This window comes from Heptranchias perlo, chromosome 40, assembly GCF_035084215.1.
Source record: "Heptranchias perlo isolate sHepPer1 chromosome 40, sHepPer1.hap1, whole genome shotgun sequence".
Classification (NCBI taxonomy): domain Eukaryota; kingdom Metazoa; phylum Chordata; class Chondrichthyes; order Hexanchiformes; family Hexanchidae; genus Heptranchias; species Heptranchias perlo.
In genome coordinates, this window is record NC_090364.1 from 13,779,783 (window position 1) to 13,794,281 (window position 14,499).

Below are 14,499 nucleotides of genomic sequence, written 5' to 3' on the forward strand. Positions count from 1 at the left end.
TGAGGAAAACGGGTCAGGAATTCCCATCACCCTTTTCCTGGACGCTGAGTCGATGACTTTGGCCAGGGGTGGTGAGGTGACCTGAGTGGCTGGAGATAAGGAGCTGGTCTAAAGACAACAGCATCCGATCATCTCTAGTATTTTACTCCCCCCTCCCTTTATTTTTCTCCTCTCGTCCCCCTGAATGGGGAGTGGGGTTGGTGGGGGGATAGTGGGGAGGGTGGTAACTGTTTCTGGGCTCTGGTTCTCTAGAGGCCGGTCAGTCCCGTTCAAGTGGATGGGCGCCTAGACGCGCAGAGTTGGCCAGCTATTCGACAACAGGCGGCATCACATCATCTCCCGAACTCCGCACTTGTGGGGGTTCCACAGGGGTCACTCAACAGGGGAATCTTAGTATGATCTGTCCCCACCCCCCCCACCCCGACCTCTGCGATTCAGGGTCACTGTGGCCAATTTAAAACGCCACCGCTGCTGGCTCTGCTAAGTCGGCACAGTCCGGGGTTCAGAGCTGGCAGGTCTCTGGTCCGTCCCGCGCTGGAGGTTGTGTTGTGCCTGAGCCAGAAAATAAATGACTGCAGCAAACACACTGCAACATAACCAGGATGAAATCTGGAACTCTCTCCCCCAACGAGCTGTAGAGACTGGGGGTCAATTGAAAATGTCAAAGCTGAGATTGATAGATTTTTTGTTAGGCGAGGGTATTAAGGGTTACTGAACCGAGGCGGGTAGGTGGAGTTAAGATACAGAGCAGCCATGATCTCATTAAATGGCGGAACAGGCTCGAGGGGCTGAATGGCCTCCTCCTGTTCCGATGTTCCTGTGCAGGAACGGACTCAAATAAGACGGGATAGCAGCAGCACAAGAGTTGATTGAGGTAAGTGGGTCAGGCTGTGTGTGGAGGCTGTGAGCAGGCCCGCAGTGCAGAGAGATCCTGCATGTGTGCTGTCAGCAGAAGATTCTCTGGAATCGGTGAGTCAGGCCAGGAATTTGCTAACCCTTTACGTCCAGGATCTATAATTACTTTCTGAAGTGTGAGTTTTCTGGGGCTCATTTTAATCCTGTCCCGTGTTCACGATGATTTCCATCCACAGTACCTGCGTCTGACTGGTGGAGGGACAAGGCGAAGGCCCAGTGGAAACGCAGCTGCCGATTGGTGCACAGCAAGATCCCACAAACAGCAGTGAGCTAATGACCGGATACTGTCAACCAGCTAATAGTGAAGATGGTTCAGGGTTAAATATTGGCAAGGGGGGGACTCCCCTGCTCGTCTAACGATGCCAGGGGGGATCTTTTACACCCACCTGAGAGGGTGTAAAAGATCCCCCCTGGCATCTCATCCGAAAAACAGCACCTCCGACAGTGCAGCACTCCCTCAGTACTGTCCTGAAGCGTTGGCCTAGATTATGTGCCCAAGTCTCTGGAGTGGGTCTTGAACCCACGACTCAGAGGTGACACTTACTCACCGAGCCACGGGTGAAAGGTCTTTGGTAAGTTTGTGAAATGTGATTGGTGAAATATCCTATTCGAAAGCAGGCACTTAACCAATCAAAGAAATGGCATCATCAGCAAACCCCTCTTTGGGCCTCTGTCCAAATTATTTATATAAATGGAAAATAGGAAGTCCCAGTACAGATCCCTGGGGGTCTCACATCTCAACCCTCCCACCCCCGGCAATCTGAACAACGTCCACTATCCCTGCTTTCCGATCCCTAGCTATCTCTCTACGTGTGTGCCAACATTCCCTTTACTACGTGTATCGTCCCTTTCAGAACAAGAAGATTACAGATAAAAAATTTATAAAGATTTTTTTTTAAATGATCATTTTTGTCTAATTTTCCCTCTACCTCTCTCACTCTTTCTCCCTCTCACTCACTGTCCATCTCTCCTTGTGACAGAGTTCCTCTAACCTCCCAGTATATTTATTTTCTTCCAACCTTGTCATGTTTTTTTTTGCTCTGTCTCTTTACCTTTGGCTCGCACTCTGGCTCGAACCACCCCAGGCCCTGACAGCAGGTCAAGGACCTGTCGGGGGTTGTGTGTTTGAACAGCAGGTGAGGAGAGGACAGAATCAGGGTCACTCGTGCTGTCATCGCCTTTCCCTACCCCCAACCACACTTCAACGACAATAACTTGCGTTTATATAGCGCCTAAAACGTCCCAAGGCGCTTCACAGGAGCGATTATCAGACAAAATTTGACACCGAGCCACATAAGGAGACAGGTGACCAAAAGCTTGGTCAAAGAGGTAGGTTTTAAGGACCGTCTTAAGAGAGGAGAGAGAGGCGGAGAGGTTTAGGGAGGGAATTCCAGAGCTTCGGGCCCAGGCAGCTGAAGGCACGGCCGCCAGTGGTGGAGCGATGGAAATCGGGGATGCGCAAGAGGCCAGAATTGGAGGGGCGCAGATATCTCGGGGGGGTTGTAGGGCTGGAGGAGGTTACAGAGATAGGGAGGGGCGAGGCCATGGAGGGATTTGAAAACATCCACCGCCAACAGTCAGCAAGCCCGCTGACACTGACACTTAAGGCTCACAGGTACGGAATGGACATTATGGAAGGAGCCGTCGGTGGGGGGGGGTGGAAACGGGAGTAATGAGAGGGCGCCTGTGGAACTGTACCCCAGTACCAGGCAGCTCCCGCAGGAGAGGAGGGGACAACATACAAACGATGATAGGAAGGTGGTTGAGTGCTGATGCTAGAACATTGGAGGTTGAATGAACAATCCTTGCTGAAAATGTCAATTGTAATTTTTCTGGATTCCGAAGGAGGGTTTTATAAGTTAAACAAGATATTAGGTCAGGTGACCAAAAGTTTGGTCAGAGAGGTAAGTCTTAAGGAGGGAATTCCAGAGCTTGGGGCTTGGGCAACTGAAGGCACGCCAATGGTGGAGTGATTAAAATCTGATCTGTAAGATATCACCTCCACTCAGAGTGTCAGCCTAGATTTTGTGCTCAAGTCTCTGGAGTGGGATTTGAACCCATGATCTTCTGCTTCAGATGCAAGTGTGTTACTCCCTGTAGCTACAGTCATTCTTTGTGATTTTGCCCTCTGACCTTTCCCTTCCATTCACAGACCAGCTCACAACTCTACAGAGCACAGGAACCGGGCAGAGCAGTGACATGAATCCTGTGTTGTCCCTCACACTGAGTACAAACTCTCTCTACCACTTGGAAAGCCCTTTAACGTGGCAGAGCGGCGTATCGAACGGCAAGATGCCCTCTATTCCCCACAGGAGCGGTGGACAGGGCCGGGAGCTGCAATGGCACAATCACACCGAGTTCTCCCCGGTGTCCTGGCCGATATTTATCCCTCAACCAACGTCACTAAAACAGATTATCTGGTCGTTATCACATTGCGGGACCTTGCTGTGCACAAATGGGCTGCCGGGTTCCCCTACATTACACTAGTGACGCCAATTCAAAAGGTATTCATCAGCTGTAAAGTGCTTTGGGACGGCCTGAGGTCATGAGAGGCACTTGGTGTGGGTACAGACAACCAATGGGGAGTAAACGTGAGTGGGAGACACAGATCAGGCAGTCTGGGCGGCATATTGTGGACCAAAGCCATGAAATTCGAATCGATCAGAACAGGAGGGTTATATAAATATAAGTCTTCCTTTTTCTGCTTTTACTAAAAAAAATCCTCCTTTCTGATTCACCAATCACATTCCACGAGAATTGAGATCCAGACTAGGTAGTAGTTTGCTGCCTGACTAACCTTCGTCTCTGCCCCCTGCTCGATAGAGAGACTCCGCTGCCAAGGCACTGTCTCCCTCGCCCCCCTCCCTCCCTCGTGTTGTGCTGTCGCACAGCTCTGAGCTCCGGTCACTGGCATCAGTGGGGCCAAGGGGAAGGGTGAGATCTTCACAGAGGGTCGTGAATCTTTGGAATTCTCTACCCCAGAGGGCTGTGGATGCTCAGTCGTTGAGTATATTCAAGGCTGGGATCGATAGATTTTTGGGCTCTGAGGGAATCAAGGGATATGGGGATCGGGCGGGAAAGTGGAGTTGAGGTCGAAGATCAGCCATGATCTTATTGAATGGTGGAGCAGGCTCGAGGGGCCGTATGGCCTACTCCTGCTCCTATTTCTTATGTTCTTATGTTTCTTATCCATACAAGTCTATCAGCCGCCCCTCGGGAGATGTGCACTGAATATAAAATCAGTCAGCACAAACCAAACGAATGTAAGATAAGGTCAGGAGAAGACCATTCGGTCCATCAAACCCACCCCATCCAGACCTGGTGCTGGTATGTACTCCATCTTGTCCAGATCCCTCTTAAATGACTGTAGGGAATCCATCCTCGTTTCATGTTTCAGTAATCTGTTCCAGAGCACGAAGACTCTCTGTGAAGTGAAAAACTTCCTGGCGTCTGACCTAAAGCTTTGCCTTCGGATTTTATTCTCATGCCCCCTAGTCTTACATCACTATCCATTCGCTCCAACATTGGCGGCTGGCTAGGCCCTAAGCTCTGGAATTCCCTCCCTAAACCTCTCCGCCTCTCTCCCCCTCTCTATTCCCTTAAGAAACTCCTTAAAACCTACCTCTTTGGCCAAGCTTTTGGTCACCTGTCCTAATGTCACCTGTGGCGCGGTGTCACATTTTGTCTGATAATGCTCTTGTGACGCTCCTTGCGATGTTTTACTATGTTAAAGGCGCTATATAAATGCAGTTATTGGTGTAAACTATCGAACTGGACAGAATCTAATGGCGTCATCATTTTAAAAACCTCAATTATATCCAGACTGTTCACAACCTTAGCGTCCTATTTGACCCTGAGATGACCTTCCGACAACATATCTGCTCCATCACCAAGACCGCCTAATTCCACCTCCGTATCATCGCCCGTCTCCGTCCCTGCCTCAGCTCATCTGCTGCTGAAACCTTCATCCATGACTTTATTACCTCTAGATTTCACTATTCCAATGCTCTCCTGGCCGGCCTCCCATCGTCCACCCTCCATAAACTTGGGCTCATCCAAAACTCTGCCGCCTGTATCCTAACTCGCACCAAGTCCCGTTCGCCCATCACCCCCTGTGCTCGCTGACCTACATTGGCTCCCAGTCCGGGAACGCCTCGATTTTAAAATTCTCATCCTTGTTTTCAAATCCCTCCATGGCCTCGCCCCTCCCTATCTCTGAAGCCTCCTCCAGCCCTACAACCCTCCAAGATCTCTGCGCTCCTCCAATTCTGGCCTCTTGCACATCCCCGATCTTAATCACACCACCATTGGCGGCCGTGCCTCCAGCTGCCTGGGCCCTAAGCTCTGGAACTCCCTCCTTAAACCTCTCCGCCTCTCTCTCCTTTAAACCGTTCCTTAAAACCTACCTCCTTGGCCAAGCTTTTGGTCACCTGTCCTAATATCTCCTTTTGTGGCTCGGTGTCAAATTTTGATTGATATTCGCTCCTGTGAAGCACCTTGGGATGTTTTACTATGTTAAAGGCGCTATATAAATGCAAGTTGTTGTTGTAAATAACCTATCGAACTGGACAGAATCTAATGGCGTCATCATTTTAGAAACCTCAATTATATCCCGTGTTTCTCTAAAGAAAATAGCCCCAACTCCTGGAGTGATTCCAATACTTGGGATACCCTGAAACTGGGTATCATTTTTTTTTGCCCTCCTCTACATAACTTGATCAGAGCCTGAACATCCCTCACTAGGTATGGGGACCAATACCAGACACAATACTCCAGGTGTGGCCACACTGAAGCACAAGTATAGTGTTCTTAGTTTTATATTAGACTGTCCTAGCAATATAATCTTATTTGCTTTCCCAATGGCCTCATCACAGTGCTTGTGGACCTGTAATGGTTAATCGACTGTGATTCCCAGTCCTTCTCTCGGTCTGTGGCCTTTAATGGGTGACCCTGCGTGGTGTACACAAGCCTGGGGGCTCCCATAACACTGCACCTATCCACGTCAAACCAACACTGGCCCATTCCCTTCAGGCACCGCACCTCAGGAAGGGTATATTGGCCTTGGAGGGGGTGCAGCGCAGATTCACCAGAATGATACTGGGGCTTAAAGGGTTAAATTATGAGGGCCGGTTGCATAGACTAGGCTTGTATTCCCTCAAGTATAGAAGATTAAGGGGTGATCTAATTGAGGTGTTTAAGATGATTGGAGGATTTGATAGGGTAGATGGAGAGAAACTATTTCCTCTGGTGGGGGGAGTCCAGAACAAGGGGGCATAACCTTAAAATTAGAGCCAGGCCGTTCAGGGGTGATGTCAGGAAGCACTTCTTCACACAAAGGGGAGTGGAAATCTGGAACTCTCTCCCTCAAAAAGCTGTTGAGGCTGGGGGTCAATGGAAAATTTCAAAACAAACAATATAAAAAAAACGATAAATTTTTGTTAGGCAAGGTTATTAAAGGTTACAGAACCAAGGCAGGTAGATGGAGATAAGATACAGATCAGCCATGGTCTAATTGAATGTCGGAACAGGCTCGAGGGGCTGAATGGCCTGCTCCTGTTCTGATGATCTCTATCTCAATTAAACCAGCCTGCAACCTACTGATTTGGTCTAAATTCCTAACTCCTTTGCACATTTTTGTGCCATGGTTCCATTAATGCCCTCAGTCCTGGACATGAACACACTGAATACTCCTCTCTATCAGCCCACCTTTTAATGAGAATAGAACAGCCCGAGTGTTTTGTTTTGTCCAGTCCATATTTTAAGTCCCCTCCACTCCAGTTTATACAACAAAAATCATCCCCACGACACAGAGAAATGATCGACATAAAAGAAAACCACGAGTGCTGGAAGTCAGAAAATACTGGAGATGAAGAGCAGGTCAGCGAGAATCAGTAAAGAGAAAGGACAAGTGCAGGATGAACGGCCCAGGCATTAGCACTAACTTTTCCCTTTCGGTTGCCGACTGGCCTGCTGTTTATTTCCAGCATTTTCTGTTTTTATAGTGGGGAGCCGGCCAGGCAGAGTGAGAGAGACTTTCAACGGAGGCTGAGAGTAGCAGACAAGTGCCAATGGGACTGAAAGTCCTTTCCTTATCCCAGTGTCGGTGTGGCTCAGCAGGCAGCTCTCTCTGGCCTCACTCAGTCATGAAGGTTGTGAGTTCAAGTCCCACTCCACAGACTTGAGTGCAAAATTCAGTCTGATACTCCCAGTGCAGTACTGAGGGAGTGCTGCACTGTCGGAGGTGCCGTCTTTCAGATGAGATGGTCAACCAAGGCCCTGTCTGTCCTCTCAGGTGGATTTAAAAGATCCCATGGCACTATGTTGAAGAAAAGCAGGGGAGTTCTCCCCGGTGTCCTGGCCAATATTTATCCCTCAACCAACATCACTAAAAAACAGATGATCTGGTCATTATCACATTGCAGTTTGTGGGATCTTGCTGTGCACAAATTGGCTGCTGCGTTTCCTACATTATAATGGTGGCTACACTTCAAAAAGTACTTAATTGGCTGTAAAGCACTTTGGGACTTTCTGAGGTTGTGAATGACGCTGTACTAAAGGGCCTGACTTTCCTTATATAAAATGGCACAGGTAAGGTAATCTCAGAACATCTCTTCAGAGTAAGTAACAGGACCCCTGGCTGTCAATCTAAATGAGTGCCTGGAAAAGAAGGGGAAGATTTTATAATATAATAATAAAATAATGGAGGGTGGGGGGGACCTGATAGATGTCTTTAAAATTATGAAGGGGTTTGACAGGGTAGACGTAGAGAAAATGTTTCCACTTGTGGGGGAGACCAAAAAACTATGGGACCAAAAATATAAGATAGTCACTAATAAATCCAATAAGGAATTCAGGAAAAACTTCTTTACCCAGAGAGTGGTGAGAATGTGGAACTCGTTAACACGTGGAATAGTTGAGGTGAATAGCATAGATGGATTTAAGGGGAAACTAGATAAACACATGAGGGAGAAAGGAATAGAAGGGTATGCTGATAGGGTGAGATGAAGAAGAGATGGAGGAGGCTCATGTGGAGCAAAAACACCAGCATGGACCAGTTGGGCCGAATGGCCTGTTTCTGTGCTGCACATTCGATGTAATTCCATGTATGTAAATTTAAAACAGATAGCAAGAGTAATTTCTTTACTTGCAAGGTGTTAAGTGTTTTGGAAAAACATTGCAGGCTGCAGCTTGATCTGAGAAGAACGGATATAAAGACTTTTTTGGAGATTAAGAAGTGAGCGATATCAGATTTGTTGTAATTCTCCTGGTGGGGAATTTGCCGGCTTGGAGTGGAGTCACCTTGTGGGTAACAGGCTGGTGCGCTGAGCCACAGCAGCTGTCTCCCAGTGACCTCCAGCCTCCTCACCGGTCAACGTCTGTCAATATTTTCATTTCCAATCCCCTCTCCGTCTCCAACATAGAGTCGGTTCAATGGCTACTTTTCTGTTTCATTTCTCCCTCTTCCCCAGTTTTTTTTTTGGGGGGTGGGGTGGGTGAGAGAGGTGAAATTATTTTGCTCATTACGTAGAATGTACAGCACAGAACCCAACTGGTCCATGCTCCATACCAGCCTCCTCCCTCCCCACTTCATCTCACCCTATCAGCATATCCTTCTATTCCTTTCTCCCTCATGTGTTTATCTGGTTTCCACTTCAATGTATCTATGGTATGAGGGATGATAACGCTGGGGAATGGACCACTTTCAGACTCAGGCCCCGAGTGTCACCATTGAGCTCCCCATGTGTGGGTACAGCACAATTAGCTGCAGAGTACAGCTTCCTCTGCTCTGCAGACCTCAGAAGAGCTCCCCTGACTGCACCAGTGTCATTTTATTTTCCTACTTCCTTTATTTTGTCAGCCAGGTGTCTGACAAACGTGGAATCCCGTCACCATGGTTAGGAGTCTCCAACCTGCTGAGAAATCCCCACATTTCATCCTTGTTTTCAAATCCCTCCATGGCCTCTCCCCTCCCTATCTCTGTAACCTCCTCCAGCCCTACAACCCTCCGAGATCTCTGCGCTCCTCCAATTCTGGCCTGATTTCCATCGCTCCATCATTGGCGGCCGTGTCTTCAGCTGCCTAGTTCCTAAGCTCTGGAATTCCCTCCCTAATCATCTCCACCTCTCTCTCTCTCCTCCTTTAAGATTCCCCTTAAAACCTACTTCTTTGACCAAGCTTTTGGTCACCTGTCCTAATATCTCCTTATGTGGCTCGGTGTCAAATTTTGTTTAGTAACGCTCCTGGGACGTTTTACGATGTTAAAGGCACTATATAAATGCAAGCTTATTCTTATTGTTGAAATGGAACATGCATAGCATGACCATTGACAATTTTGGCTGATGGGCCCTCAAGTGTGAACAATGGGGAACAGCTGGAGTTCATGCAGCTGAAACCAAACAATTATCATCACACCGCCCTGGTAAACTTCCTGCTGCTTGTTCACCCAGGATCATCCTACCCATTAAGCTATTGCTTGCAGAGTTACCTGGAGCCAGTGGCAGTCCGACCCCTCCAGATCTTATTAATAAGCCAGGCCGACTCGCAGTCCTGCTGACCTCCGATATCAGATTACCTCGTCAACCGCAGATGGCTACTTGATTCCAATCATCCAGCATGTCATGTTAGAGGCAGCTTGACCCCGAAGGAACCCTGCTAACCTTTAAATAGTGGCCGTCACATCTCAAATCACTTTTGGCTGGGGGAAGAGGGGAGGTGGACAACACCAGCTATGAGTGGCCAAGAAAGATGGAAGCTTTTGGTCTCCTGTGTTAATATCTCCTTATGTGGCTCAGTGTCAAATTTCCTTGATAATCGCTCCTGTGAAGTGACTTGGGACGTTTTGCTATGTCAAAGGCGCTATATAAATGCAGGTGGCTGTTGTTCAATCCTCGCTGACAACGGCTCCACTGGCCCCTGGTATAAGTGGCTGTTGTTCAAGTATAGGGAGAGTCAGCAGGCAGGCTATTTGACTGTGGGATGTATCACATCCAAGCCCAATCCTGTCTTTGTTCAGCATCCCCTATTGCACTTCCAATAGGGGTTGCTGGATACCAAGCAAGAGTGGGAACCATGGCCGATTTTCCTCGTGGGTGCTGGGGCCAAGTGTAGCATCCACCTGCCCTCTCGACACAGATCAACGAACTCACCTGAGATCAGGTATCGGACCTGGGAGCATCCTCCTCCCTGTGGCTCAGCAACTCACTGATAAGACATGGGAGACCAAAACTAGAGGCCATAAATATAAGATAGTCACTAATAAATCCAATAGGGGAATTCAGGAGAAACTGCTTTACCCAGAGAGTGCTGATAATGTGGAACTCGTTGCCACAAGGAGTAGTTGAGGTGAATAGCGTACATGCATTTCAGGGGAAGCTGGATAAACACATGAGGGAGAAAGGAATAGAAGGATATGCTGATAGGGTTAGACGAAGAGGGGAGGTAGGAGGCTTGTGTGGAGCATAAACACTGGCACGGACCAGTTGGGCCGAATGGCCTGTTTCTGTGCTGTAAATTTTATGCAATGCTGAGCCAACAGGGTTGTCTGTTTGTTTGTTTTAAAATACTTTCATTCATCCATTTACATAGCCTCTGCATTCCTTCAGCTACAAGCTGGCGGTTGCTCCAACTCATGTGAGACCGAGAGAGCTCAGCAGAAATAATCTTGGAAATTAATTTTATGTCAGTTGAGGTGACCTTCAGCACTTACGTTCTGCTTCCTCCATCTTGCTTCGCTTGCAAAATAGACTCCTCTACTTTACCAATATTCTTATCAAAATATTCCCAAATATTTTTTTGTGTCCTCAGTCCTGACAGCATTAAAGCCCAAGAGGAAAACGTCGGAGGATTTTATTTTCGCTCTCTGCAGTCGAAACACAACAACTTGCATTTATGAAGCGTCTTTAACACAGGGAAACATCCCAAGGCGCTTCAGAGAAGTGTAATCAGACAAAACGTGACACCGAGCCAAAGACACAGCCACTAAAACGGTGAGGCGAAGGGAGTGAGGGACGGACAGAGTTGGAGGAACGCAGAGATCTCGGAGAGTTGTAGGGCCGGAGGAGGTTACAGAGATAGGGAGGGCTGAGGCCATGGAGGGATTTGAACGCAAGGATTAGAACTTTGGCATTGCCGGACTGAGCCAAGGACAGGGGTTGACGGGTGAACGGGACTTGGTGCGAGTTAGGATACGGGCAGCAGAGCTTTGGATGAGCTGAAGTTTATGGACGGTGGAAGATGGGAGGTCGGCCAGGAGAGCATTGGAATAGTCAAGTCTGGAGGTGACAAAGGGTTTCAGCAGCAGATGAGTTGAGGCAGAGGCTGAGACGGACGTAGGCGGCCTTGACGATGGAGAGGATATGGGGTCGGAAGCTTAGCTCAGGGTCAAATAGGACGCCGAGGTTGCAAACAGGCTGATTCAGCCTGAGACAGTGGCCAGGAAGGATGGAATAAGTGGCGAGGGAACGGAGGCGGGGGCCGAAGCCAATGGCTTTGGTCTTCCCAATGTTTAATTGGAGTAAATTGCGGCTCATTGAGGACTGGGTGTCGGACAAGCAGTCTGACAACGGAGGGGTCGAGAGAGGTGGCGGTGAGGTAGAGCTGGGTGTTGTCAGTGTTCATGTGGAACCTGACATTGTGCCTTCGGATGATGTCGCTGAGGGGCAGGGTGTAGATGAGGACTAGGAGTGTATTTCCACTTGGGATGTCACTTTTGCAAAAAAATTCAAGTTGTCACATTTCAAGTTTTCTCACCCTGATTATCATTTGTAAATTTATCCCTCCCCTCCTCCCATCTCCCCCCAATGTTACTTCAAGTAAACAGGCCGAACCCATAGAAAATCCTGGTTCGACGGATCTGCCTTTAGCTGCAATACTTAGCAGCTGCCAGTTGGTGGCACCAAACCACCACATGGGACAGAGCAGATCATCAGGTAAATGTTGGAAGCCCCACCCGACCCCCATCCCCCACACCCACCCACCCACCCAACCAACCCCCACACACACCCACCCGACCCCCATCCCCCACACCCACTCACCCGACCCACACCCACCCGACCCAACCCCCATCCCCCACACCCGACCCCCATCCCCCACACCCACCCACCCACCCGACCCCCATACCCACCCGACCCCCATCCCCCACACCCACCCACCCGACCCACCCACCCAACCAACCCCCACACCCACCCGACCCCCATCCCCCACACCCACCCACCCGACCCCCATACCCACCCGACCCCCATCCCCCACACCCACCCACCCGACCCCCATACCCACCCGACCCCCATCCCCCACACCCACCCACCCGACCCCCATACCCACCCGACCCCCATCCCCCACACCCACCCACCCACCCAACCCCCATACCCACCCGACCCCCATCCCCCACACCCGACCCCCATCCCCACACCCACCTGACCCCCATCCCCTACACCTACCCGACCCACCCAACCCCCATCCCCTACACCCACCCGACCCACCCGACCCACCCAACCCCCATCCCCTACACCCACCCGACCCATCCGACCCACCCAACCCCCATCCCCTACACCCATCCGACCCACCCAACCCCCATCCCCTACACCCACCCGACCCACCCAACCCCCATCCCCCCACCCGACCGACCCCCATCCCCCACACCCACCCAACCAACCGACCCCCACACCCACCCACCCGACCCCCATCCCCCACACCCACCCGACCCCCATCCCCCACACCCACCCGACCCACCCAACCGACCTCCACATCCCCCCACCTGACCCCCACACCCACCCAACCGACCGACTCCCATCCCCCATACCCACCCAACCGACCGACTCCCATCCCCCATACCCACCCAACCGACCCCCCCACCCGACCCCCACATCCACCGACCCCCATATCCCCCCAACCGACCCCCACATCCCCTCACCCACCCACCCAACCGACCCCCACAACCACCCGACCCACCCAACTGACCCCCACATCCCCCCACACACCCCACTGACCCCCACATCCCCCCACCCACCCAACCAACCCCCATACACCCCCCCACCCAACGGTCTTTCTGCAGATTGGGGAGAGCTGCGTTTACTTCTCTAACCAGTTTATATTCTCCTCTCCTGAAGGTGTCGGCTCCTTATCAGTTACAATTCCACAGACGGGGAGGCACTCTGGTGGCCCCAGGCCGTGTAATCGCTAGGTTGTGTGATGTGACACATTTCGTAACTAAACCCGACCCTCTCTCCACACACACATTCAGGCAGAGGTACGAGTCAGGAGCACAAACCATGGCTGATTTTCCTCTCGCTAATGCAGGGGCTCTGATACCAATAGCTGCAACCTTTCACCGTCCAGCAGAGACTGGGACCTTCTGGTCCGTATGGCGCAGTTGGTTAAGGCAATGAGGTGAGCCAGCTTGTACATACTCCCATTCAACACTTAAAAATATAACCAGCGAAGCTTTCTTCATGAAATTTCATGAAAAAATTCTGTCAACTCTTTCTCATCCATGACTTTCAGTTTGGAGCAGCACATAATGGTAGTGAGTGAATTTACTGTCTGATTCCAGCTAGTGGTAAGGGTGTGTAAAGAAAGAACATGCATTTATATAGCAGCTTTCACAACCTCAGGACATCCCAATGCATCTCAACAGCCAATGAAGTGCCTTTGAAGTGTAGTCACTGTTGTAATTTAGGAAACGCGGCAGACAATTTGTACACAGCAAGGTCCCACAAACAGCAATGTGATAATGAACAGACAATCTGTTGTAGGTGTTGGTTGAGGGATAAATATTGGCCAAGACACTGGGGAGAACTCCCCTGCTCTCTTAGACGAGTGCCATGGGATCTTTTACATCCACCTGAAAGCGTAGACGGGGCCCTGGTTTAACGTCTCATCCGAAAGACTGCACCTCTGACAGTGCAGCACTCCCTCACTACTGCACTGGGACTGGCAGCCTGGCTTACGTGCTCAAGTCTCTGGAGTGGGATTTGAATCGACGAGTTTCTTTATGAGAGGCGAGAGTGCTACCCACTGAACCACTGGATCAGTGTCTGATGGGTTCTGGTTTGAGACCTGGGCTTGGACATTAACAACACACTCCAGCCGGTTGACATAGGGCGTTTATTGGGAAACTGCTGTGACAGAACAGCCAGCGGCTGAAAAAAAATTCTCCTGGTTTAGGGACAACGCGATTTTCTCAAATGATCTTCCGTACAGCCTCAATTTACATCAGGTTTTAAACACAATACAGGCAGAACGTTAATACAGAATGAGGTCTACCTTGAGCAGTTCCTAGTCCCAGGGTTCAGTAGTCATAAGCAATGCATCCCCCTGGAGTGCATAGTACACAATTGCCCTGGCATAGGCAAGAATCAGTGGCTGGAGGTAGAGGGGCATAACATCTGGTGGGGGGGTGCCAGCCAGCACCAACAGTAAAACTTTCAGCAGGGCCGGGGTGCCTTGTCAGGACCCCAGTCAGTTCACTGTAATGCTTGGTACCCTGCACTGGGGTTGGAGGTGAAAGGAGAGGGAAAGGCTGGAAAAGGAGAAGAGTTCAATCTTGGGCCTCAGTAAAAGTTTCCACGTGAAACAGGCAATCCACAA